General features: G+C 40.4%; 1 protein-coding gene across 3 annotated transcripts in view; it reads right to left on the bottom strand.

Annotated features, from left to right (window-relative positions):
* The window catches only part of LOC143328094 (uncharacterized), a 420,223-nt gene that overhangs the window by 358,748 nt on the left and 34,744 nt on the right, over positions 1-26,731 (bottom strand). For all 3 annotated transcript variants that reach the window (XR_013077785.1, XM_076743024.1, XM_076743023.1), the window contains exon 2: positions 19,645-19,747. The gene's annotated coding sequence lies outside the window, so the exon portion shown is untranslated. The remainder of the gene's footprint in view (positions 1-19,644; positions 19,748-26,731) is intronic.

Here is a 26,731-nt window from a genome sequence, read left to right as displayed (position 1 = left end):
CACAGCAGGTGACTCAGATGCTCCTTTGAGAATTGGCAGCACCAGGTTCTTCACTAATTACAATTACATCTCACTTCCCTCCCCTTTCCACTTTCCTCCAACTTTGGACATGAATATTCCAGCGGAGCTATTGTGCATTGGACACGCTGCTCAATATGTCTCATAATTAAAAACATGATGTGCGAGATGAAAATACTAAGGGCACTCTGCACAGAGCTTGCAGTAGCAGAGGAAAAAAATGAGATTCAGCTTATTTTCCTCCCAAAAAAAAAACAACACAGTGGAGTGGAACAGCGCTTCATCTGGATAAAAACTCCTGTTTTTAGCTCACTGCACAACAGCAAAACCTGAGCAATTGTTTTTGAATTAATGTACTGTATTAAAATCCTAAAAATATAAGCAACAATGAGTGTCTTTTGGGAGCACATACTGTTTGAAATCACTTCATTTGCTTGTCAGTCTGTTAGACATGGAGAGAAGTGTTATAGTCAGTGCTGGAGCCAGGACTGTCCAGGAAAGGGTCACGTAGGTCCATTAGTACTTTGCTAGGGGGTTAACTCCTCCAGGGAGCAAATAAAAAAAACATTGTGAGAACTGTACACCTGCACACCAGTGCTACAAAATATTATAAACATGACAAAAGGATTGATTTTTGACAATTACCTATAAAACAAATGTTATCAACTTCACTAAAGAAATGAGAATTCATAAAATCATATGGATGAAATATACAGTGATAAAGAAAGTGCACTCCTTTGTGTTAACAGCGCTGACCTGTATTATATTTAACTCAGCTTCAAAGCTCATATTTGGTAATAACAGTGATATTAGTGGCAAACTTAAATCTAAAAAAAAAAAAAAAAAACACTGTCCTCCTTGAATTAAAAATGGCATTTCAAATAGTGATGATGATGATGATGCTTGCAGCATTACTGGTAGTAATTCAACATCAATGAGGGAGTTTAGCGGCTGTCTGTCATTAGAGGTGAGGAGAAAAGATGCTGAGTTGAAGAACGGCTGAGAAGGCAGAAGTCCATGCAGAAAAGGCAGCGTGTCTGACCAAAAATGAAGAATGAAACAGAGGAGAGGAGCCAAATTCTGGTAAAATTAACAAGGAGAAAATAAGATAAATAGTGAAATACCACAGCTTCACAGCAAGCTGCTGCCAACAACAACTCTCCTACTGTCAGTGCCTTAATGGCTTTATATACTGGCCTTATAATTGTCTTAATGGCCTCCTAGCCCCACCCTAATTGGACTAAACCACTGCTAAACCAGAGGCTAACAGAATCAAAGCAAACATTTACATAACAATATTTCAAGGTGAACAACTACTCACAAACTCTTCCCACTAGGATGAATTTACTACTGAGCCCTTCCCTTCCTCTTCAGCCCAGATGCTAGAGACCACAATGACTAGGAGAAAAAGGGAATATCACCATTAGAAAATGTTACAGAAAACATTACCAAGCTTAACACCCACTGCACAGACAAGCCTATAAACCTGGTTAAGGTGAACATGTTTCATTTTGTCTGTTATTGATTCAATAAATAAATAAAGAATAAGAAATAAACCAACTAACTGGTAGATGTCATTGATGGAATTCATCAAGCTGCGAGTAAAATTATAAAACCATTCAAATAAAACAACATAAGGTATAAACTTAATATAAATAGTGAATATATCAATATGTATTTATTCAGTAATACAGGCTTACATATAAAGTGCAGTATCACCCACCAATGAACACAGTGTACCAAGTATCTTTAGGTCAGACACTGGAGCTCAGCCAAACTGCTACAATGAATAAAGTATTGCTCATGTCATTACTATTTAAATATTATGCATAACTAATACTATCAGATTAAGTTTGATATTATTATTATGCGTGTGTATCAAAGTGGTGACTTTGCACCCTGTGATGCTTCAACAATTAGGTCTTGTCTCATGGGTGCCAGGCACCCAGGGGTCCTGTCAATCAAATCTCTGTTGATTGGGTTTTGTTTAGCTGTTGTTGGTTCTGTTTTTTTCCACCTTCCTAATGATCCTTTGCAGAATGTCTGTGCAGAGGGCCATCATCACCTTCTATTGGCTGTAGCAAATATGGTGACCTCAACTTTGCATCTTTCACAGAGAGAACTGAGCTTTTCTTAAACACCTTGTAACATGGCACCCTATAAGACCCCGAGAGTGAAAAAAAAAAAAATGGCTCTTCAAGAACTCATGGAAGACACTTATGCAAGTTTTAGTGACAAATGGCCAATTTATGATGGGATGGGCCTTGCACTCATGATAACTGCTAAAACTCCCATATTCCAGGATATGACCTACAATGGTTGTCGACTTTGTTAGCCCAGCTTTCTTTCATCAAACTTTGTTCACATTCGCATGAAAAAGGGATGTTTGTCGTGCCATCTGACTTGAATTCTTCTGCATAAAATGGAACAATCGTGTGCTGCTATATTGGTCAAGATAAACAGGTTATTATCATGGAGCACTGTGAGGAAAATAAAAGAATTACACCCAAAAGCAACGCTGTTGCTGCAAATAAGGCAAGAGGGAAATGCTGGCAGAAAGTGGCGAAGTGGTTTATAGTTACAGTGCCTCCATCATCCAGACTTCTGATTGGCTGCAGGGTGGACACCTACCAAGTAGTCCCAATATAACTGTCTGTTCACTATTCTCAATTAATGCAGAGCCTGTGTCTAAAATGAGTAAGGGATGCAGTCAAAGCGTCCGTTTACAGGTTATTGCAACATGCTAACAAGCTAACATTTAATTACAACAATGGGTGACTTGTTCAGACTGTCAGCCCAAATCTGTGTTGAGTGGGGGTGGGGTGCCAGTAAGGAGTCTGAGGGCAGGTATTAATCCTGGCTGATACCAGATTGAAGACCGGTAATGCACTGTATAAAGCTATACAGTAAAAGCAACAGACACCAGCCTCCAAATAAGTCGAACCTTGAAAAAAATCATATTTACAACACTGAGCCTTCAGGTCCTCATCTTCTGAACACCACAGGATGCACACAGGCTGCAGGAAGTACACTGCCCCTCTGACCTTACCAATACTTTTATCACTTAAGCGATCGTCTCAAGTCCCATTCACTATTCAACTCTCTACTTCAGGCCATGGCCAACAGGACACATGGTCATAGCATTTCTTCATGAAAATCTCAGTGACATTGACTTGGAATCTTGTTAGCATAATGTTAGCTTAGGGTTCTATGAGCTGGGCAGACTAGGAATATCTCCTGTTGCCAAGTCATATAGAAGTTGTGTAAGGTTCCTCATATTTACTGGAGCTATGAACAACATTTAGATTGCATAAGAGCTTCACAGGATGGTAATGATTGTTCCAGGTATGAGGAATTAATGGACTCCACAAAGGTTTTGGCCTCCCTGTCATCCATTAATCCTTCATAATGGACACCTCCATCCCTTAATTAGTGTATCGATGATAAGCTGTGTAAAATTGTTATTATTACCTGATGCAAACAGGAATGAAGCATTTTTCTGTATCACCAACTGAATGCATGTAGATTCCCGTGGCAAAGAACCACACAGCCATGCATACAGTTTGCTTTGCTGCTTCATTTGGTGACATTATTAACATACAGCACGAAGTTTATATCTATATATATTCCCTCTGCAGAGTACTCCTCATAGACAATAATCAGGAAAAACTTAGAAAAAAGGTGACACTTTTTAAATCTTTTTAAATTTTTAAATCCAAAACTCTGAACAGAACCTCCTACCGAGCAGTTTAGGCATGCAACTTAAGTTACCATGGCAATTTAGCCAGGTTAAAAAAGAGCCACCATGAAATTGAAAAGACAAAATGCAGGTTGAAAGGGGAATTAATTGGGTTTTGGGTTGGTTGAACTCTTCTCTTGTTGACTAAGTGGGGGTGTGTAAAAGCATCATCCTACTGCCTGCTGAGAGAGAGAGTCAAACCGAGTGGCCACGTGGGACCGAGTGCACCTGAGGATACCCGAGAGCTCCAGGGAGCTCCACACGTGAATCAACCATCCACTGCACCCTCCCCTTCCAGGACAACTTCTCCATTGGCCATCTGAACCACCAGGTGAACCTTACTTTCCCTATGATGTTGGGGTTGATGAGTAATTAAGAAGAAGAAGAAGAAGAAGTCAAAAGAAGGAATCCCAATTAATGTAGGAACGTTATTGAATGTATTTTCCTTGTACTTTCTAACAAGCTCTCAGCTGCTGAACAGTGCACTGAGTTCACTCCACTGGTTAATGCGAAGTTTCCATCCACTTAGTGGTCTCCTGTGTTTCCCCAGATTAATACATCTTATCATCATTCACTGCTTTATCTGGTCATTAATTGTCTATTGCTGTATTCATGGCGTTCATTCATGGTTGTATTTATTCACTTGTTTGTACGTTTATTAGTGGTGTTTGTAGTTGATAGATGATAAATCTTTCATTTATAAATAACTTGATTATGTGGTTTGTGTATATGAAGTATTTCAGTCACTGCTCATGAGTCAGGAACTTAGTACCAACCTGCAGAGTTGAAACTGAATCAACTGGCGATTGTTTTCCCTTTTTTAAGGGTGGTTCCCCATGCAGATTTAATTCAAGTTAAATTCTGTTATTTAGTATAGATATTGATTACTTCTGATTATTTCCCTAAGTTGAGTGCAGTCACTGTGCTTCGTCATTTATACTGATTACTGAGTTAATGTTGTGTCATTTTGGTGTCCTTTTGAGGTTTATTAATTATCGTTACAGACGCCATTCTTGCTAAAAGTGTCTTTCCATCCATTTTACAAATACACTCTGATGCACATCTGGCTCTACCCTCTGTCTCCCTCTCATACTTAATAGAGGAACATGGAGTCACATGCATTTCACTTTTTTTGAACATTCGATGATGGGTCCATGAGTGGACACAAACGTCAACTCTCCTTGTGTTTTTTGTCTTTGCTTCAGCACAGTGTTTTCTGTTGTTTTTTTTTCTTCTTCTACCATAAGATAACTTGAGGACTCTGAACTTGTTAAATGGCATACTTGTCATAGAAAATATTCCCTGCTGACTTAAGATGATGTCAACATGACGGAAACATCTCTCTTTTGGTCAGGGCCAAACAAACCAAGATAATCAAACTTCCTAGCCAGACAGAACACAACATGAGGCTGAATGAAGTATGGCAGCAAATCAGGCAGATTATCTGTAGGTAGAAAAGAGGGTTTGGCTCCAGACACAGTCTAACTTGACGACAAAATGAGAACGACTGTGGACATGCTGCAGGCACGAAAGATACTGAAAGACAATAGTTTGAAAGCTGTGCTGAGTGTCACAAAAAGGAAATGTCATGACCATGTACATGAATCCTATGGATTCAATTTTGTGTAAATTTTGTACATTTTCATGAACTGACTGTGTTGTGATACACAAGAGGAAATGAACAGAATCAGGTTGTGGTGTAAAAGACTTAAACATAACACTTCTTTCTTTTGTGTTTGTCTTCGTTTTTGTGTTAGTTTTTTTCAGTGTTTGTAGTGAAATGCATTGCCATGCTCATATGTTGGACTGAGCTCCATCAGGTGAAAATGCAAATGCAATAGGTGAGTTTTGTGGATGCACTTGTTTTTTCACCTGCTGTGGGAAAAGGAGAGCCTGAAATCTCTGCAACTGTTGAAGAATGAATCAAGAACACTCTTTCACAGACCCTCTGCAAGTCTGCCTACCACACTAGTATATTTTATATATATGTATTATACATAATGTCATTTCTACTTGTGTGATTTTCTTTTTATACAGACTGTTTGAGTATTGTTGGAGGGAGCCTAAGATTCAAGAATCCCATTGCCATTGACTGCTTCACTGTCATTGTTGTGCACATGACAATAAAGCATTTGAAAAACTTTTTGAAAGTGTCGGTACAATTACCAACAGTGACAATGAAATAAAATCCATACTTGATCTCACTTTCTTTACTTCTCATTGATCTCATCAAACCGGTGATGTTTTCGAAGAGTTGCTGAAGTCAGGGCTGGGAAGATACTCACCGTTACTCTGTTATAGGTAAGGGGGTAATTGTGTCTAGCGAGCTGCAGCAAGTTCCTTGAGTCTGTAGTTGTGCAGCCTCACTGTGATAGCTTTTTACCTTCCTTCCCGGGCTGGTTTAAGACTCCTGTGATCCACCTTTATTGGTTTTTACTTTTCCCAGCTTTCTCTTTGATGCCAAGGATTCAAAAGTTGTGTCACCAGGAGGGAGCCTTTACGTCATCGCAGATTCAAATGCTAAGTTAGTGTACCGTCTGTCCAGCTCTTCAATCCATCCACTTCCTCAGTCAATATGAAAAGGATGTTGACCTCAGCAGAAGCAGATTTCAGTCCGAGTTTTTGTCCACTGAACAATTCAATGTGGTGCTGGCCGCCAAGACATCCTCATTTGTAGCTGAAGAAGAGCCAGCTCTAGCATCACCCCTATCTGCTGCTTCAGTTTAAGTATTGCCAACATATTTGTTGTTTTCAGGCTATTTTCCTCTGTCTGGTTTCGTCATTCTGCTCAGTGTTGCGTATACCACCATTATATATGAGGGTTTTTCAGCAATAGAAAATATTTTAAAGTGAGGGTACAATTAGAAGTGTAGTGGAGCTCTGGAACACTGCACAAAATCATAGCACAAAGCTCCTCTGAAGACATAATTAACTCTTATTGGTTGTGATTGCTTCCCTCGTGATGATTATCAAATGGAGGTCACAATTTTGCTTCTTTTTTATTTACCACCACATCACTGATACACTACAGTAAGCATATGGAGGCATCAAGCATGTTCAAATTATTTCGTCTCACCATATGTTTCCATAGGCACTGCTGCTGGACCGAGTCAAAATCCTTTCCTCAGACATCTGATGAGATGACAGCTATACATGCCAGACCTGTGTAACTGCTCTACTGTCCCTAATAACAGCAACTTGAGCAGTAAGTCAGACCTGGTCTATTGATCATGAAAACACAGCATCCTTCATCTTGAGTAGAGCAAAACAAGCCAATATAGCTTTCAAATGCTTTACTGCCCTCTAGAAAACATCAATGCTGGGATATTGGCCTGGTTTACATAGAAGGCAACAAAAAAAAAGAGCAAAAGAAGTGAGGGGGGAAAAAGATGGCCGCTGTTAAGCTGTTAGTCAAGAGAGCCAGATTTACCGTTTCTATTTCTACATTTTCCCTCTGCAGATCGATCGGTTCATTTTCTCCGACATCAATACTGCGGAGCCCGGTACAGTTCACTCCCCTCCAACTGCCTTTCATCCTGGCTACACTGGAGCTGGTGGATGTTAGTGTTAGCCTGATGCTCGAGGTGACGGCTGCCCTCCCCAGTGCAGGATCAGCTCAGGCTCACCTTTCTATGCTGTAACCTCAGCCATGTGGAGGAAGGGAGGGAGGGAGGGAAGAAGAAAAAATAGCTGACCTCTCATGAGTGGTTCAGGGCAATGCCTACTTCTTTTGTAGTCAGTTGGTGGAACTTTGGAGGACCTTTTCCCATTTCCTTCTCAACGGCAGGAAGCTAAATGTTGGCCAGCTACTGCCTTTCCTGCCATGGTGTCTGACTAGGGAGGTGTCTCACGGAGGGAGAATTCCTTCTAAAGCGCCTCAGGAGGTGTATGGTGCCCTCGCCAGCAGCTCTCTATAGCTTTGCCCGCAACCCTGGCTCAAACCTTGAAGCAGCACAGGGAGAGGACATCGAAGGAAACTGGCCTGAATCTCCATCTCAGCACCCTGACCTCATCTCCTGGGGAGCGTGGTGGTCAAGGTGGTCGATGAGTGTGTGTGTGTGTGGGGAGGGGGTCTTGGCACACAACTTTGAGAGTATGGTCCAAGGTGCTAACAGGAAATCATGCCCCAGGACAGGAGCACTACCCTCTGCTCACATGACTTGTGTTTGATGGTTGTGCTCCTTTTTTATTTTTATAACTTTCACTCTCGTTATTTTCGTTTTGACACTTTTTTGCGTAGAATCCAAGTTTCTCCGTAACAGACCAAAATTACTTGATAGGATAAGAAGATCGATGCAGTTAGGTTCTTAGGATGATAAAATCTCTCTTTTTTTCTCTCCAAGATAAAGAATCAAGCACCATTACATAGACAATTAAACTTGGTTTCAAGGTATGTGGGTTTTATTTATTCATCTTCTTGCATTTGATCTTATATAGAGATATAGTTGACTTGAATTATCAGAAAACTAGGTTGCAATTTACATTACATCTAAGTAGCAGAATAACCTCATGTTTGGACTGAAATCCAGTTCACTGCAGATCACTGCAAAAAGGGAAATTAGTTTTATTTTTATAAGGACTTTATATGTATTAACGAGACACAATAGAGACAGACACACAAAGAAAAATGATGACTGATAATCCAGTCCAGGCACGAGATGTGATCTTGAAAGTGGAATTTGATTAACAGCAATCACAGTTCTATCAGACTGAATTCTATGTTAAATCCAGCAGGTGTGAGGAGGGACGGGGCAGAGGGACGAGGGGGGATGTCATCCCCCTCGTAAGGAAAATGACGCCCCCCGTGTTGACCTGCCTGTAACAGGGGCAGAGGAGTTGTTTAGTTGAATATGTTCGTCTAGTCTGCCTGATGTGATCCTTTATCTGACTAAGGTTTGTGTAAGTTAGACTCTCTGGCCTCGACCACGGCTCTGTAGCCTAACTGTGCCGTGCATTGATAAATCCATGGTGCTGTCTGTGGTGCTGAAGTAGCAGATGAATTTGTAATCAGGCATTCTTCGGTCGGTCTCCTCTTGGATCTGGAATATTCTCAAAACTATATATTATAATTACTTAATTCTATACTATTGTAGCCTATATATTCAACAGAGTAGTGCCATCAGCATGATCAAAGTGGCAACTGGCAACATGTCATCACAAAAGAACAAGAGCATCATCGAGACACACTGCTGCTATTCCCGTAATATTCCTAGAATATTTCTATGATCATTCAGTAGCATCTGTGCTGCTGAAAATACACCCCCAAACCAAAGCACCTCTGTCACAAAATATTTTAGGGGAGACATGACAGACAATGGGCTCTGGGAAGTGTACATGGGTGTGTGTGTTGGTTTGTGGTGAGGGGGCTGAGTAGTGCTCCCATTGCCCCCCCCCCCCGCTGTTAAAAATTAACAAATCATCAGCTGGTTAAACTTATCCATCCTGTATATTATTTAGTTTGCCTTTTGTTCCTCCACTTCAGCACTGCAGCTTTTTTCCAGTCAAGTATCTCATAATCCGCTTGGTGTAACCACAGAGGCAAGTGCAACATACTGCTCAGACTCTGACCCTGCCGCCTTTCCAATTAGGCCTGTGTGTTGTCTTCAAGCCCCCCTGTCCTCACCTGCAGTTACCTGCTCCAACATGGACTCCAGAACAAACTGCCAGTGCTGCCATTTGGGCTCTAGCACGATGGCGCCACCACGCCGCCCCACACAACACACAAAATCTCCGTTTATCGCATTTGCAGGAAAGGAAAAACTGAATCTGACATACAGTCATACACCATAATTCTAGCGTCCATGACGACATGTGGCTAGTATTAGCATGCAAAAGAACAAAAACAACGACAACAAACAACAAAAAGAGTACACAGGACAGAAAAGAAATATCTGAATGATTTCTGCAGACATCCTGTCAAAACCAGACAAAACTTGAAAGCCAGTTTTTTTTTTTTTTTTTTACTCCATGCACACATGTCTTTTTGACATTGCTGTCAGTTCACAGTGGTATGAGACAGAGGCTACCTCCAAGAATAGTCATGAGAGTGTCTGTTTTTAGGATTCCTGCAAGAAACAAATATTACAAAATATGTTTAACCTGCTAAAAAAATCCTACAAAAAAAACTAGACTACACGCCATCGGAAATTCTACGCATCTATATTTAAATACACACATTTTCCCCGTCTTTCTATCTCGTCCGTACGCACACACAGAATCATGCTCGCTCAGCTCACCCCACTTCATTTGTGATTTTGCCATTACTGAAGGGTTTATGTGTGCGTGTGAAAGAGAGAGACTGCATGCGGTGCATTTGTAAGAGAGGCTCGACCTGACAAATGTATTCGGCTCCCAGTAGCACCGCAGAGCCTCCAAAATTCATGTAAAACACCAGCAACCGCCGGTGCTTTTTAAAAAGAGATCGGCTGATACAGGATAATCATGGAGATTTCAGCTTGATTATGGGAGCCCATCGCCATCAAATATTTTTATGATAAAAAAAAAGTGTAGCTGCAGGAATTCAGGCCTGAGCAATCTATGGAAGAGACAGAAAAGAGACAGGGGGTACATGTAGGTGGAGGGTGGTTTAGGTGGAGAGAAGGAGAGTGTCTGTAAAGATGAAGTGAAGCTCTGTTGTTTTGAACACACACCTTTAAAAGGGTCACATATGCACATTGTTTTATTTTTCAGAGCCGGTGTTACAGCCTGTAAAATGACAACTCTATCAAATGAGGTCATGCATCAAGTTTTGACTTGTCATCATTTGTCAATTTTTCAAGAAAATGGTCATATTAAAAAAATACTGTCAAAAAAATAAATTCTCAGGAATGCACAGTGGTGATTCCTGAGACACCAGTCAAATTACAATGAGAATGCAACATAAATGAGAATGAAAACTTTCATTTTCACAGTGTTTGACAAATGAATGTAAAGTCAGCACCTTCAGACGTTAAATTGTGTCCTTGCGATGTGTAAAACAGTAAATAATCTTCTGAATGCAGACGCCTCGTATCAGCACGTGCAAGTTGAAATTCTTTTCACACTTCATATTGTAACAGAGCTGCCAAGCTACGCAAAATCCTTTCTAATGATTTCACCACCACTACATGCATTTCTTTCCTTCTGTTTACAGTCAGAATGTTGGAATGTATTGGCCTTCTGTTACAGTGTAAAATGTGCATCACTGTTTCATGCATTCCATCACTACAGTACAACTGCAGCTTACAGTATAGTATATGTATAGAATTTGATGTCTTGAAAATAAACAAAACATTTGATATAGATAAAAATAGAAAAAGTATGAAATCATTTTGTCTTGTATGACGGGCTGATTTTCTGTATGATCTCTGTTCTATATGTGCAATGAATAAAATGAAAAGTTTGGAAAAGTCTTTATTGATTTATTTATCATTTCAAATCCTGCATAAATTATTATTTTTTCTATTTTCTGACAGTATAATTTGACAATGACCATCTTGTAGAAATAATCAGAATTTAATTTTGAATATATATAATGTTAAGATGCTCTGATAATCACTTGATGCCTGCATACCGAACTGGATGCAGAGGCCAAGACGATGCAAAGGCAAGCATCAAACACTTTATTGTGATACTGTAAATATAAATAAGCTAGCCCAGAGTCTTAATTTGCACTAATGTGGTCATACAAGGCAAAATGATTGCAATTAAAATTACTTCTATATAAAAACATAATTGCATAAGTTCACATTTTGTAGTCTGTGTTTGAGTACTGTCTGTAACACACCAAGTTTAACTGAAAATAAAGCAAGCCAATCCTCAATGCTGCAGATCAGGAAACCAGAAAAACACAATTTACACTAAAAACATTTTGACTGAAGCACAAAAGACAGAAATGCATTTCAGTGATCAGCAATTGTGTCTCAGTGCTGCTCAACTAATATTGTTACCGTGAAATACTTTCACGTTTCTAACAATGAAGATTTAACAGAAAGCTAAGAGAAAGGAAAATTCTGTGTGTGTCACTAGACGACATTTTATTCACTACATAACAGCCTATTACTGCAAATCATTTCATCTCAAAGTAAATGTATTACTCATTCCCAACGTAGTGTCATCTGTTCTGGGGCAAAATGAGACTAAGAACAACACCACAGATTTTACCAATAAAACACACATTCATGCTTTTTCGAAGACAAATGCAATTTTCAGGCCTCATTTGTAATTTGAAGGATTTGTTACACAAACAGTAATATAGACTAATTTTAGGACCTTAGGATAAGATAAAGCAGAACTGTGTATGCTGAGATGAGATAAAGGAATCTGCAAAACTATCAAAGCATCATGTACAGAAAATGAAGCCCAAGATAGTCTGGGCATTCAGTTTTTAATTAGGAGCTAAAAACATTTTTTTTGTTGTTGGTGTTGTTTATTTTGTCCTAATGTATGTTCAAAATTTGCTCCAGTGGGTACACAGTGAGCTTGTCCACCTCCTGCCCATCAAACTTCTGACAGAAGCTGCCAAATTTTGATTCATTTCTAAGTTTTCAGCTACTTTGTAAATGAAGTTCTGTTCTCCTGTGTGTAAAGCAGAGACACAAAGGTGGTAAATGGAGACAGGAGGGGGAGTGGAAAAGAGAAAAAGTAGAGGTCATCAACAAGTCAAGGCGGCCATCTCCTTTTATTTCCCTCAGAGCAATTTAGAGTGACACAAATGTCTGCTTCGGGAACCTATTGGATTCATTTTGATAACCTATGAGATAAATATGCTAAAACATTCGTCTGTGAGAAGGAGAGGGTGAGAGAAAACAAGGGTAGGGTGAGGGAGAAAGAAGGAGGTGCAACAGGCGCACACATAATCAGAAGTTGCTGGTAATGCGCAGGCATTCACCCACTGGACGAACATCTTTCACTTTATTAGCATGACAAAGAACACAATCATTTTGGATATGCCTGAATGCCGTTTTCATTAACTTCCCAATGATTTATTAACAAAAGTGTCTGGAATGCTGTGAAAGCTGCAGGCCTCTGCCAAAACCAAAAAAAAAAAAAAAAAGAAAAGAAAAGAAAGTGAACAAGAAACAGAAGAAAAAAAATAATACACGGCAAATGAAGAAATGTCATCTTAAGAAATGAATAAAGAGAGAGCAAAAGAGAGACGAGGAGAGGGGTGAGCAAGGGGTTAAAAGGTAGACGGTTTTATAACAGCGGATCCCATTCTAAATGTAAAGTATATCCAGTTAATTATGACATTCATTAGGTTTTAACACAGCACATTCAGAGTGAGACTCCCAGCTGGGAAACATTCTCCATTCGGCTAATAGGGAATTCCATCAGCCATGGAGGAGAATGAGGCTCATATGGTTTTATATGCTGCCTCACAGAGTCTGCATACGCGGAATTTAAAAACGACCATGAGTAGTAAAAGCAGTGGTGTAGTTGAGTAGAGCCACTGACCCTCTGCTCTCTTTGGCTACATATGGGCCGATTAAATGGGTACGGCTCTTTTAATGATTGTCATATTGTTATATGGATTATTATAATTTGAATTATTGTTGTTTGAAAGCTCGATGTCATTCATCAAATGATCATATTCAGTGACTGATTTGACAGGACCCTAACCCTCTACACCAGTAGCAGCCTGGGGGTCAAATTTGGCCACTCCAGCAGAAATATTCACTCCTGATGGTAGTTTACATTGAAACTTTTGCATGATTTTTTCACAAATGTACTGTAGTTAATAATGCAAATACGAAGATTATGGAAATCCAAACAAATATGAAGTCAGCACATCTAATGCTGCACCCATGTGTAAAAAGGCACCCAAACTGCAGCTGCTGCTGCTCGTTTTGCACCAGGCTACCTGAACAGCACATGCTGCTGAAAAGACGACTGATTCACTGACAGTATGAACACAAATATAATTACTCAAAGTACTTTTTTCAAAATTAAACCAAAACAAGTTATGGTTTATTTGACCAAAATATTTTTAGGACACCATAAAGGAAGAAAGCTACTGATTAGATCTCTGGTGTCGGATCTCAGCACAGAATACACAAGTCTTTTTTTTTTTTTTTTTTTTTTTTTACCAAAGTAGTATTAACATAAGCTGCCCTCAGATACATCTGTTGTATTCTTCAATGAATATAAACAAAACATATTTACAAAATGCAGGCCTTTGCTTCCACCCTCCCAATGGACATGCACATATTGTATATTTACTTAAAGGTTATACAAAATGACCATTTCATTCTTCATTTGTTCCCATGAGTCAGTTACATTTTGTAATTTAGCACAATGCATGCTGCATATGGAAGGTATATACAGTCTGTATTTGCTTTTGCTGACCATCTAATGACCATTAGATATCCTGACATTAAGTCCCAAGTCTAGGTCAAGCTGCAAAAACACTTCCCATGGTGCAGCTTGAGAGTGTCTTTCATTAGATGCTCTCTGCCTGGTAAATTCTCAAATCCTTCAAAGGTCTACTGTTTTTCTTTTTCCAAAGTTTTCAACCGCAACTCATTTTTCTCGTCGGCAGATGGAGTTTGCTCAGTTCTCAGTGCAGCAGCTCAGTTTGTCATCACTGTGAGATGGAGTTGAAACATTCAGGAAAAACTAGTGTGGATCTATTTTTTAATAAGCTTTTGTCAAAATCCTGTTTTCAAGGTCAACAATGAACTTTCACACTCTAAATTTCATTAGCTTTTCATCGAGCTGCATTGTTCAAGAGTGGTATTTGGGTGAACTGAGCCCCTGCCGCTCATAATATACACGACCCTGGTCAACAGCACTTGTCTCTGCAGTCAGCTTAAGATTTCTGCTTACATCCAGTTTCTTAGAATTTGTTCTCATCAGGATTGAAAAGGCCAGAGCTGAAACATTAAGACCTAAACGAGACACTCAAACGCTCATTCATTAAAACCCAGGATGAGAATAACAAATCACTTGATCAATTACAAAACAAACATGTTGTCAAACTGCGGCAGTACTGTCAAATCAGGGGTGGGTGGCACTGACTAACATGCTTTTTAAAAGACCAGCAGCAACAACATGATAATTATTATTATTTTTTTTTATCATGAATTAATTAAAAGGATAGGTTTGTTTCAAAACTCAGATATCCACCACTTAGTATAATACACTATGAAAGTAATGATGATGACAGAGCTTGGTATGAAACCCATTCAGTGAGACTTGTCGTGCATATTCGTACTGAGAACAAGGAAATATGAGCTGAAGACTGCAGCAGAGTTCTGTGTACCAGAAGCGATCCTTCCATTGCTTTCACCGTTTCCTGCTGTACAGCATGAGTCAGTTCACAGCAGAAGGAACGAGAAATGAGTCGCAGGCCTGTTTTGTTTGGACCCCTGTTTGATCATGGTATGCTTTCATGAGTACATTTTTCACTGGAGCTCTTGGCTGCTAATGTTAACAGCTCATTTCAGTATCCAAAAGGCTCGCCTGTCTCCCATCACCACCTTCACCCACAACACAAACAGTAACAATGGAAAGAAGGAAACTTGACTCTGAGGAGACAAGTGTTTTAAAAGATCAAGCTTTCCAGCGCGGAGCTGATGGACGACTCTCCCCATCCCACTCTGCCTGAAAGAAACAGCCAATGAAAATAAGCTCAACAGCGCAATTTCGAGAGCCTTATAAATCAATCCTGGTGAGTACACATATTTCCGTGTGGGGAGAATTTATATGTTTAATTACTGAGCACAGGTGCCGGGCCCTGGCTTTACTCATTACAGTAAGATATATGAATGGCGGTGAGAGCCCAGATAGCGCAGGACAAAAGGGAGGACAAAGTAATTAGCTAGCTCTTATTTAATGGGACCCTTCCTCAAGTCATTCCCAGCTCCCGTTGAGGTTCCTCGTCCATATGCTTCAATTCAGAAGTCATTTCATAAAGGACCACTGGTGGCAGGTAGCACAGCAGCAATTAACACTGACGGGGAATGGAATCGGCTGGGATTGAAAATGAAGTGTTAAACACTGTAATATTTGATTGTCCAGCTTTCCTTATCCCCCACAACCCCCTCCTTCCCTCTTAGATGGATTTTCCCAGAGAGATGGAGAGCCAAGCGCTGGGATTCCCTGCTGAGTGGGACTGTGCTGCAAATGCCTTTGGCCACAGAGTGGTCGAGGTTGGTTTTGGCCGCATGCGTGTGTGTGTATTTGGCCAAAGTGTGTGTTTATCCTCCCATGGCCTGTAAGTGGACTTGGCGGTAGATTCAGCTTTGGCTATCCTGAGCCCGTGTGTGTCTCTGTTTGTGTGTGTGTGTGTGTGTGTGCGTGTGTGTGTGCATGTGTGTGTGTGTGTGTGTGTGTGCGTGTGTGTTTAGTCGAATGGCACCTGTACTGTGTGTAAAGGCTACTATAGACACTATCCACTGCCAGTGTGCCAAGCCAGTCCTGTGCCATCTTACCTCAAGGACTCTGGACTTGTACCAAGCAGGACCGTGCCAAAGGGAGACACTGACCGCCCAGAGGGGGAGGCAGCACTGTGTCATCCACATTATGTGTGTGTGTGTGTGTGTGTGTGTGTGTGTGTGTGTGTGTGTGCCTCAGTATCTGTCTGCGGGATATGTAGTCAGACCGACTGAAGTCATGTGTGTGTTTGTGGTTTGTGATGGTATGAAAATAAAAATTGTGATGGATTTTTAAAGAGCAGCGTGTTTTGACTCAGTGCTAAATTCAGGCTTATGAAAAGTGCCACAGCTGAAATATGAGAAAACAACAGTTTGTGTACTAATTAGTGATGGCACACAGGTGTGTACAACAACCTTGATGTCAGACAATCAATAGACAATCAATGCAAACGGCAATAAAAATGAATGAATGAAAAAGAAAAAATGAAGAAGAAAAAGAAATGAGATAAAAATGAAACAGTAAAATGAAAAGGAATGTCCAACAGCTGATCCGTGTATATTTTGATGACTCAGAATTGGCTAAAGTTCACCGTCTACCCAGTAAAGCCAATTTTCCAACTACATTAGAGCCTGAGGAAAACATCACAGTTTTAGCTCCTGATTAAAGCCAATCAAAATCCAAGCCTTTGTTTATTGTACTTTACTGTTCTGTCCACCTCAGCCTGCTGTCCTTTATGAGGGCCGGGCTGTTCGGTGCAGCACACAGTCAAGCTGAGACTGCGTGAATGTGTTTGTATGAGCTGGTGTGAGGGACTCAGAGTTCTGATGACCAGGTGGGCAAAGTACAAAAGGTCTCTAAGCTGATCAACTTTGTAGTTTTGAACCAGTGCCCTCCGTATTTATATCAAGTAGCTTGCTGAGAAATAAGATTTAACACTCTAGGTAAGTAAGGTAGGAGCGGAGCGAGAATTGGGAGATACACAGTGTTAAGCATTCAGATCAGGATTAGAGCACCAAACTTTATCTGAGCCAAAAATAATAAATAAATAATAATAAATATAAATAATAAATAAATGCAATTCAAAAATCTAATAAAATATAATACAAGAAAAAAGAAATAAGCAAATAATAAAAATATTATAAATGAAGGCAAGGAAACATGATAAAATAAATTGAAATAGAAAACAATAAAAAAAAAAATTAAAATTAGCCTGGAAACAAAATGAAAAACCTGAAAAATAATAACAATAATAAACGATAATACATAGAGCACATCAAAAAATAAAATATATGCTGGCTATCAATACAAAACTATCAGCAGAGCATCCACCAGCTAACCTTTCACAGCCTCTGTGGAGATTCAGCAGACAGCATATAATGCAGAGTAGCACGTTTTAACAAGGGAGGGGATATCCAGCCCAGACCTCTCATCACCCACTCTGGCCAGTAAACAGCAAAGCAAACCCACAGAGGACAAGCTGAGCATTTTCTGTCTCAGTCTGTCTACACACACACACACACACAGCAGTCATGTTGAGTCAGTCCAGCCAGCCTGGGGGCGTTGTTTGGCCAACACTAAACCAGGGTATCCCTCACTGGACTCCACTTGGCTGCTCCTGACCTCTGTGTACTCGCCGTCTGGCCACAGGCTTGTAGCAATTGGCAGGCCCGCCATGTCTCTGGCACATGCCCACTCTAAGTTCATAGCTTTTGACCTGTGTGCTGAGAGGATGCATTTGGCTCATACTTAGACATATAAACATTAGAGTGTGTAGCCGAGGGCCAGTTTGGCCCGAGCAGCCATGTTTCACAGGCTGACACCAGCCGAATTAAAACACCTGATGTTCTCAATCTGTCTCAGAGCCACTTACAGCCACTGTCCTTTGGCAGTCTGGGCCCGTCGTAGACAGCATGTGGATCGTAACATTAAGTGGTTGTACTATACACTAAGTGCAAGCAAATGCAGCTCAAAGTGCTTCATAACCAACTTCATAATTGGGGAAACTCCAGCAAAGAATTATATGGCCTTTTGAGAACTGACAAAATCCAGCTTATATACAGGAGATTTTTTCCAGAGTGGATAACAATGAAAAGGTCGGCCTTGTATTTTAGAGAGAGCAAGAAAAACTGCTGATCACATAATACAGGTTTTAGCATGCAGGCTGTAGCTGTGGCACTCTTCCTGATGGCGACTGTGTTGCACGACTGTGAAGTTTCTCAACCAAAAGAAGAGGTGTTGGCAAAGATTTAGAGATTTATGTTAACATTGTTAAGTCATTTCAGGGTGGAGATCTTTACAAAAGCAATCTGACAGTGTTATCAGTGTGCACGTGCCTTAGGTCTAAGAGCAAAACACATCCTCATAGCCCCGAACTGGGGAACGTCAGGAAAGGCCAATAATGAAAGCAATCTACCAACTACTCTACTGTATACTAAATCACTAGTTTTTACTTATTTGGAAGCATTAACATGAGACATCTAATGTGAAAACTAAACCCAGCAGTCAAGTTTTTTGTGTTTCTTACTCGTTCTTCCCATCAACAACATCTGGAACTCCTGTGGGTGCATCATGGAGGGTATCCTGGCTGGCTGCTTCACAGCCTGTATGGCATTACAGAAGGACCTCTACACCCAGCAGTGCAAGAAGAAAAAGGGCCAACAGACCCCAATCACACCAGTCACCAACACCAGTTTCTCACTGCCGTCGGCAGACAGTACAGCAGCATCCAGTCCCAAACCACGAGGCTACCCCACGGCTTCATCATGTTGAACTCTTTAACTCTGAAACTCGCCACTGTGATACTTTACTCACAGTGCATTGATATATAAATGTGACTTAAGACTCTATATTACTTTGTATAGTACATACTTTATCTCACATGTTTATCTGCCCAGTTACATCTCTGTATATATAACTACCTGTTTATATATGCATACATTGACATTTAGATAGATAGATAGATAGATAGATAGATAGATAGATAGACACTGTATATACATACCCGTTTACAACTTATTTACATTACTATTTATACATTTACCATTATTGTGCACCTGTCTACCACAGCATTATATTATATTATATTATATTATATTATATTATATTATATTATATTATATTATATTATATTATATTCCTATATTTTAGCCTCTGCACTATTTTATGTGTTTATGTAATTTCAACAGCTGCTTCACAGTTATTTTTGAGCATATGACAATAAGAACTTTAATAATGCAGAAGAAATACATAAAAACTCATTACATTATGGTGATTTGTCAAAATAAAAAGTTTAGTAAGACTGCTAAGAAGACACTGACATGCACGCACGCACACTGAGGCAATGAGGACCACACTGACTAACAACAGTGGCACTTTATGATAGTCACCATTGGATGGGTGACAGATAAAGTAATGGAGAAAAGTAGTGAATCTCTACTGCTGGGTAACAAACTTTGAATGTCAGTGAGCATGACGGCCACTGGTTCAGAGAGACAGAGAGAGATTGAGGCAGAATTGGCATGGATCCCTACCGGGTTGAGAGCGGTTGGCACTCCTCCAGTCAGCGTGCCACCCTGGCTGCCATCTCTCCTCTGAGACGTCCCGCCCAGGCTCCATGCCCCATTTCCACTCACGCTGGGGATGCAACCATAAAAACACCAGAAAGAGACAAGAGGAGGACCAGTCACTAATCAGGTAGTCACCAGATCAAGCAAAGGCCGTTTAATGCTTTAAGCATGTTTCGGGTGGTATATTGCCACTTCAACATCAGTAAAAATACTGCAATTTTAGAAATAATTCCTTAAAATTTGGCTTCAGTCTCATCCAAACTACAGAATCAAGCTGAATTATACAAAAATGACCCCCTGCCTGATCCATTTGTACGTGTCTCAGTTCCTGGCACAGTGAGACAGCTTCCACGGCAAACAGTAGCAGAGTTGATTTGTATGACTGTTGGAAGTTAAAGGACAACAAGAACACAGACTCACGCTTTGTTTCCATTAAACTGCTGTGCCTTAAGTCTTAAGCCAACTTTTGAAATTTTGTCAGGAAAGATGTGAAGTAGTGCACGTTTCCCTCAATGTGAATATGTTCAAAAGGACAGTAACTCTGACTCTTCATTGTTCCTTCCCTAAGACAGCATTTTTGTTTTCTCTCAGATCCATGTGTACCCTGTGGTCAGCCGTTACACCAGTCATTACAAACTCACACTGCGCAGCCCAGCATTGTTCAAACACACAGAACTGTATTTTGAAACCTGGTCCCAAAGTCAGGCTGAATTTTAAGAAATCATGTATAAAATGACACAGCAATCAAGAATATTCCACCAGATGTAGCCATAAAAACCTGATCTTCAGCTTTTAATATCCTACTCAGTGTAAGCCTAATATAGCTTATTTAAGAGCTGAAACAAGCTCATACACAATAGAAACTTTCAGACCGTGTGGAGTAAGATGATTTTAACAATCTTAAAGCCACTAACAGGAAAACTTCATTCTGATCTAATTATTTCGTTCTGAGCAAAATGTGAAAATATACAACCACTATCAAATAAAACAACAAATAAAGATATTGTGCTAAAGCTAGGAAGAGAGGGATAGAGAGAGAGAAGTAGGAACAGAGGGAAAAGAGAAAAAGGAGAGGGAGACAGAGTTAGGGGGGGTAAAGCTCAGGAGGAGGAGCGATGAATTCCCAAAACTAATCTGAGTATAATCAGGGCACTGCCCCAGTGTCCTAACCCCATCTACACATACATACACACACACCAGAGCGCTTCTGCCTACCCATAACCCCCAGTGTGTGGGCGGTGGTGTTCCCATGACCCACTTAACACATCTGGGTCAGCTGTATTCAACCACCAACTCATACACACAGGTATATTGAGACAAATGAACACACACACACATACACAGGTTCAGATAAGGCAGATGGCTCAAGCTTTTTTACACTTTTCATGATGAAAATATAAAAGTTCTGTCTGTTTCATTACTCATTACTGGAAAAGCATTACATCTGTGGGACATGCCATCATGTGATAAACTCCACTATTGTTCGACATCCACATCACAGCATTCAGAGTTCACCAGTTGTTGTTTTTCTGAGCATTTACCCAGGTTGAAATACCTTATAATGCTCTTCTGAAGGCCCAGCTCGAGCTGGAGCAGGGGCCGTATACACTTCACACTTCACCATACTGTATATAAAGACCACTGTGAGACGAACACCTTGGAGAGCCAAAAGGTTGTCTCGCTAGTTGTAGCACTGGATGTAAACTACCAAGTCTTTTTTGGCGCGGTGGGGCCTTTTTGCAGAGGCAGGAAGCGAGAAAAGGGCACATGAAGGGAGCGGTTAGGCTCTTTAAATGCAGGGGTAGTACTGACTGTATCGCTTCCAAAAATAAAAAATAAAAAATGAAAAAAAAACTTTTGAAGTGTGTTTGTGTTTGAGGCGAGGGAGCAAAGGTGTGCTTTAGAGTTTGAGGCAAAAGGCAGGAGTATCTTCAGTATGTGTGTGTGTGAGAGCATGAGTGTGTGCGTGGAAGTCCCTCATGCCAGTTTTAAAAACCATCCGTAGCCCAGGTAAATGGCATGCTGTCCTTTGCACATGCCCGGTGGCTTTCTCTTTCTCTTCACAGGGAAGAGTTCAGAGGGCCAGTTAGCACCGTTCACAGCGGACCCCGAGGCTTCATTCAAACACACACACTCACACACACACGCACACACTGAAATTCATGCACAAAGATTTCTTTGAGCACAGACACACGAGGCCAAAAACACATTCACACAAGCTCAGAGGCTCTCGTAAATTCATGCAGCGGCAGCACTCGTACATGCATACACACATATGTGCACACACACACACACACACACACATGCGCACACACAGTTGGCCTGTGGCTAGAGTGTTCAAACAGGCGTGATATTGAAATCCAGCAGTAGGGAGAACAGTGGGTTTTGCTGAGGTCCATAGCAGGTTATTGATCAAGGTTAGTTTACTGTGAAAACTCTGCCTGTGGCCAAGGGCCATTCACACCAGAGGTGTGTGTGTGTGAGAGAGAGAGAAAGAGCGAGAGAGAGAGAGAGAGAGTGTGTGTGTGAGTGAGTGTGTGTGTGTGTTTCTGTTTGTGTGTGGAGGGGAGGGTGCGTGTCTGCATGCGTGTGTGTGTGTGTGTGTGTGTGTGTGTGTGTGTATAGGAAATCTTTGTGTACGGACAGAGGAGTGCAGATGTCAATGTGGGAAAGTGTGTAGGTGCATGTGTGTGTGTGTGTGTGTGTGTGTGTGTGTGTGTGTGTGTGTGTTTGAGTGTATTTTTGCACTCACATGTATTGGGAGTTTATGAACAGACAACAGCACTGCTGTGGTGCATGTAATGTGCTTCAGTGCAGCTGTGATTGTATTTGTACAGAAGTTCCTTTCCTTTTCTCACAAGTGAGCTTGTGCGCTGTTTCTTCATCCCAGCTCTAAAACAGCAAGGTTGTAAAAATTAACCAACACATTCCAGAAAACCACTACAACAGTCAGAGGTACAGCTTCAACACTACACCACCACAGATCCCTGAGTGACTTCCGTGTGAAATTTGTCAAAAATGCCACATATATTTTCTATTTTCTAAGTCAATTTGTGTAATCCTGTCCACCTGTGTCTGTGTTTGTTTGCGTCACCTCACCTATTTTGAGGAATTGGCTTCCTGGAAAATGCCCACAGTCAAAGAAATCAAATCAAAAATATCTACCATGTCCATTGTTTCATCTAATATTTATACTGTATTGTGCTGTTACATTGCAGATTTACATTAGTAATTCAAAATATTTATTAGCAATATATGTATTAGCAAGTTACCTTGAATAATATGAAGTGTGGTATTATCACCAAGCAAGGAGGACACAGAGCGTAGAGACACAGACCACAGCTGTACACTGATCATATGGTCAAAATGTTAAAGCACATGTCCTAACCTTTTTGTCATAAAATTCAGGTTTTGTTCTTTCAATATTTAAATGAGCCTCAATGAATGTTTCTGACTGTTGTCATAAGGTGTCATTCAATCAGTTACCTCATTGCTTAAGATGTCTTTGTTATGACAACTTGACATTAAGTAAGACACCATAACCTGTCAATGTGTTTGTCATGACAACTTCATATTAAGCTCCTGTGCTGGCAGAACACTCCCACAGTGCTCCAAGCTAATAGGACCGCTAGCTGCACAGCTAACTAGTTAACAGTGGCTACAGTTAGCAGCAGTTAGTGGTTACTTTAGCAACAAGTGAAGCTGTCCATCAGGAAACTCGATGAAACACGGAGTTGAGGCAGAGCAGCCAGAGGATATCAGAGGGAAAATCAGAAAAAAATGCAAATTGCAAAAAATACCAATTGTTCTGATTCTGGAAATATACCTGAGCTGACAAAGACATTATTGTACTTTTTTTTTTGCGTGTGTGAGTGTTTTGTCCAAAAATTACCTCATTGTCAAAGATAACATGCAAGTTCTTAGCAGTGTCCTTCATATTTTGGACATGGGGTCTGAGCAGTGGCTGGACCTGATTATGCAGGTGCTCAAGGTCTTTCACATCAGCTCTGCAGCTTGTTGCATTGAGAGGGGTTTAATGGAAAGATATAACTGTGTGTCATCTGCATAACAGTGAAATGGCACATTATGGTGGTGAATAATATGACCTAATGTTAGCATATACAGAGACAACCACTCTAGGGCCCTTCCAAAAATGGCCACTGCAATCTTTAAGTCTACAAATTATCATAGAGTGATTGTGTGGAAAGCTGTTCTAAGGTCAAGCAGCACCAGAGCAGAGCCATGTCCACAGACTGCAGCCATTATTAAGTAATTTGTAACCTTAAGAAGAGCTGTGTCAGTGGTTTATAGCTTGCAATGTCCAGATTAAAATTTCACAGCATGTCATGAATCGCTTCCAGAAGTTGTTCTTGAACCAGTTGCTCATGAATTTTGGAAATGTAGGACAATTTTGAGATTGGTCTAATTTGTGTAAAAACTGATGGCTTAAGGCCAGGGCCTTTTAGCAGAGGCTGAATACAGGCTACTTGAAAATAATCTGGCAAACATCTAGAGCAAAGGGAGCTGTTGAATATTTGGAGCAGACTAGGCCTATTTCTCCATCACTCCTCTGAACAATTTAGCTGAAATGATATCCAGATGACTGGATGAGGATTTTATGTGGGACACAGCGTCCATGAGAGTTCCCATATCAACTGGCCAAGAGCTATATAGCAAACGATAACATGGTCAAGAAAGAATGATGGCAGAAGTTGGAATGGTGATGTTTGCTCGAATTTGGTGAATTTTATTACAAAAGGAAGGAGAGAAATTTGTTACAGTCAACAGAAGATGAAGAAGTGGGACTCGTCTGAGGTTTGACAAGCCGATTAATGGCTGTAAATAAAAAACTGGAATTTTACTGATTGGTGCTTACTAACTTTTCCTTTTTGGCAGTAGATGACCAGTTGATCTTTCATTTGTAGGGAATAGACTTGGAGTTTTGTTGTCCTCCATTTGCATTTTGTTTTGCTGCAAGCTTTTGTAAGTTTTGGAATGTCCTCATTGAGTCATGTGAAAAGTTGGTCAGTGACCTTACATTGAACAAGGCAAGCTTAACAATAAGGGACCTTGTCCTAGACAGGTTTAATTTTGGATACTTAAGGTTTTGGTGGTCAACATCCTTTGTCTTTCTATAATATAATTATCTCTTAAAGTGCACCCAGGCCAATAGGGTGAAGACCATCCCTCCTCAAGACAGATCTGCTGTTCCAGGGGAGATCGAAATTACCGATAAAATGTACGTCACAGGTGGACCACAGCCAGGAGTGATGACTTAAAGTCCTGCTAAATCATTCATCTTCTAAGGGGAGTAGCTGCGTCAGAGATGAAGATACATTTTCTGCTGTGTCAAAAAGATGGACAAAGTCATCTTTTAGTATTTTGGACATCTTGTTTGGGACATCTCAAAGCATGTCAACAGTCATAAACATTCATAAAGTCATGACGGTGTCATGTCAGTCTTATAGTCACCCCTGCAAATGAAGTGTTACCAATTTCTGCTAAAAGTACACCCCTATTATTACTTTTTATGCTACTTTATTCTGTAAATCTCCATTTTTTTTTACTACAACAGTGGCCTAATTCAGTTGTAAAATATAAAAAGGCATAGGGTGTAGGCCTAAGTATACCTATATACCTACTGTACAGTGAACTACCATAAAGATGTACTTAGTTACAGACTGACATGAATACATCTGTAAGATAACATAAGACTGATTTACATTAATTTTGTAGTTTTGTCAAAACTATATCATATTAGGGTTTAAAAAAAATATTTAGGATCATTTGCCACAACATTGTTTATTTATCAAAAGCACAAAACCAATGTGGCACCAACATGGCATCAAAGATCACAAATATTTTCCTCTGAGTATCCATTCGATCATGGGCTCATAGTCTTATAACAATGCTTTGTGGTGCAGTTAGATGACTCCAGAGTTCAGATGTGAGCTTTACAAGCAGAGAGAGGTTCTTCACTGGCAGTGTGGGACTGCTCGTGGTTTTTCATGTTCTGTAAAACTACTAAACTTGGCTGCTACTCTGCTAATCTCTCTGACATACTCCACACACATAGAGAAACACACACACACACATACCCATGTCAACGTTTCTCTACATCTCTAACAAAAGCAGATGTATGAATTGTGTCTGTAAATCTATTCAGTGCTGTGGAGGTCTGGCATCAAACAACCTTCATATGGTGATTCAACACAAACACGCTCTCACACCTACTGTATATATACATACACATCCATATACAATTGTGTGAAACAGGAGAGTTACTTTCAGCATGATCTCACACATGTAGTCAAAATATGGTAAAGGTTTACCACACACACATAGAGACATGTCTTCTTGAGTCCATTGGCACACACACACACACACACACACACACACACACACACAACCTCATACATACACATGCATCGCCTTCACAGGAAGGATGTATATGCTTTTTTATTCATAAAATGGAAGAGAGGTGTCAAAGCAGCAAAAAGTTTTGGCCTCCTCTATCGCTTTTTTTTTTTTCACTTCACCTCTTCTTTCTGTCTGTCCAACACTCTGTTGCCCATCTATTCAAAAGTGCTTATATGCATTTTAATGTGTAGGCAAATGATTGTGATGCTAGCAGGACTGTTCACATCTTTGCTTGCATACTTTGTGTATCTGGAGGATTTGACATTATATCAGCACAGGATTACGTTCCTGGAGGACTTTAGGTTTTGCACAGAGTGCACATAAACATACTGTTATTTGGTTAGTCTCTGCTGCAGACTTTGCGTCAACACCCCCCATGTGCTTAACTGCATTTTGATGCTAGGTAGATATGAGAAAGCGGTGTAGCATGAGGTAACATGCCATCCTTTTTGGCGGTAGATGACCAGTTGATCTTTCATTTGTCGGGAATAGACTTGGAGTTTTCTTGTCCTCCATTTGCATTTTGTTCTGCTGCAAGCTTGGAGTCTGGAGGACTTTAGGTTTTACACAGATTGCACATAAACATACTGTCATTTGGTTAGTCTCTGCTGCAGACTTCGCGTTAACACCC

The sequence above is a fragment of the Chaetodon auriga genome, chromosome 11, assembly GCF_051107435.1.
Source record: "Chaetodon auriga isolate fChaAug3 chromosome 11, fChaAug3.hap1, whole genome shotgun sequence".
NCBI lineage: Eukaryota > Metazoa > Chordata > Actinopteri > Chaetodontiformes > Chaetodontidae > Chaetodon > Chaetodon auriga.
Note: the sequence above shows the minus strand (reverse complement) of the source record. Positions and strands in the feature narration are given on the sequence as shown.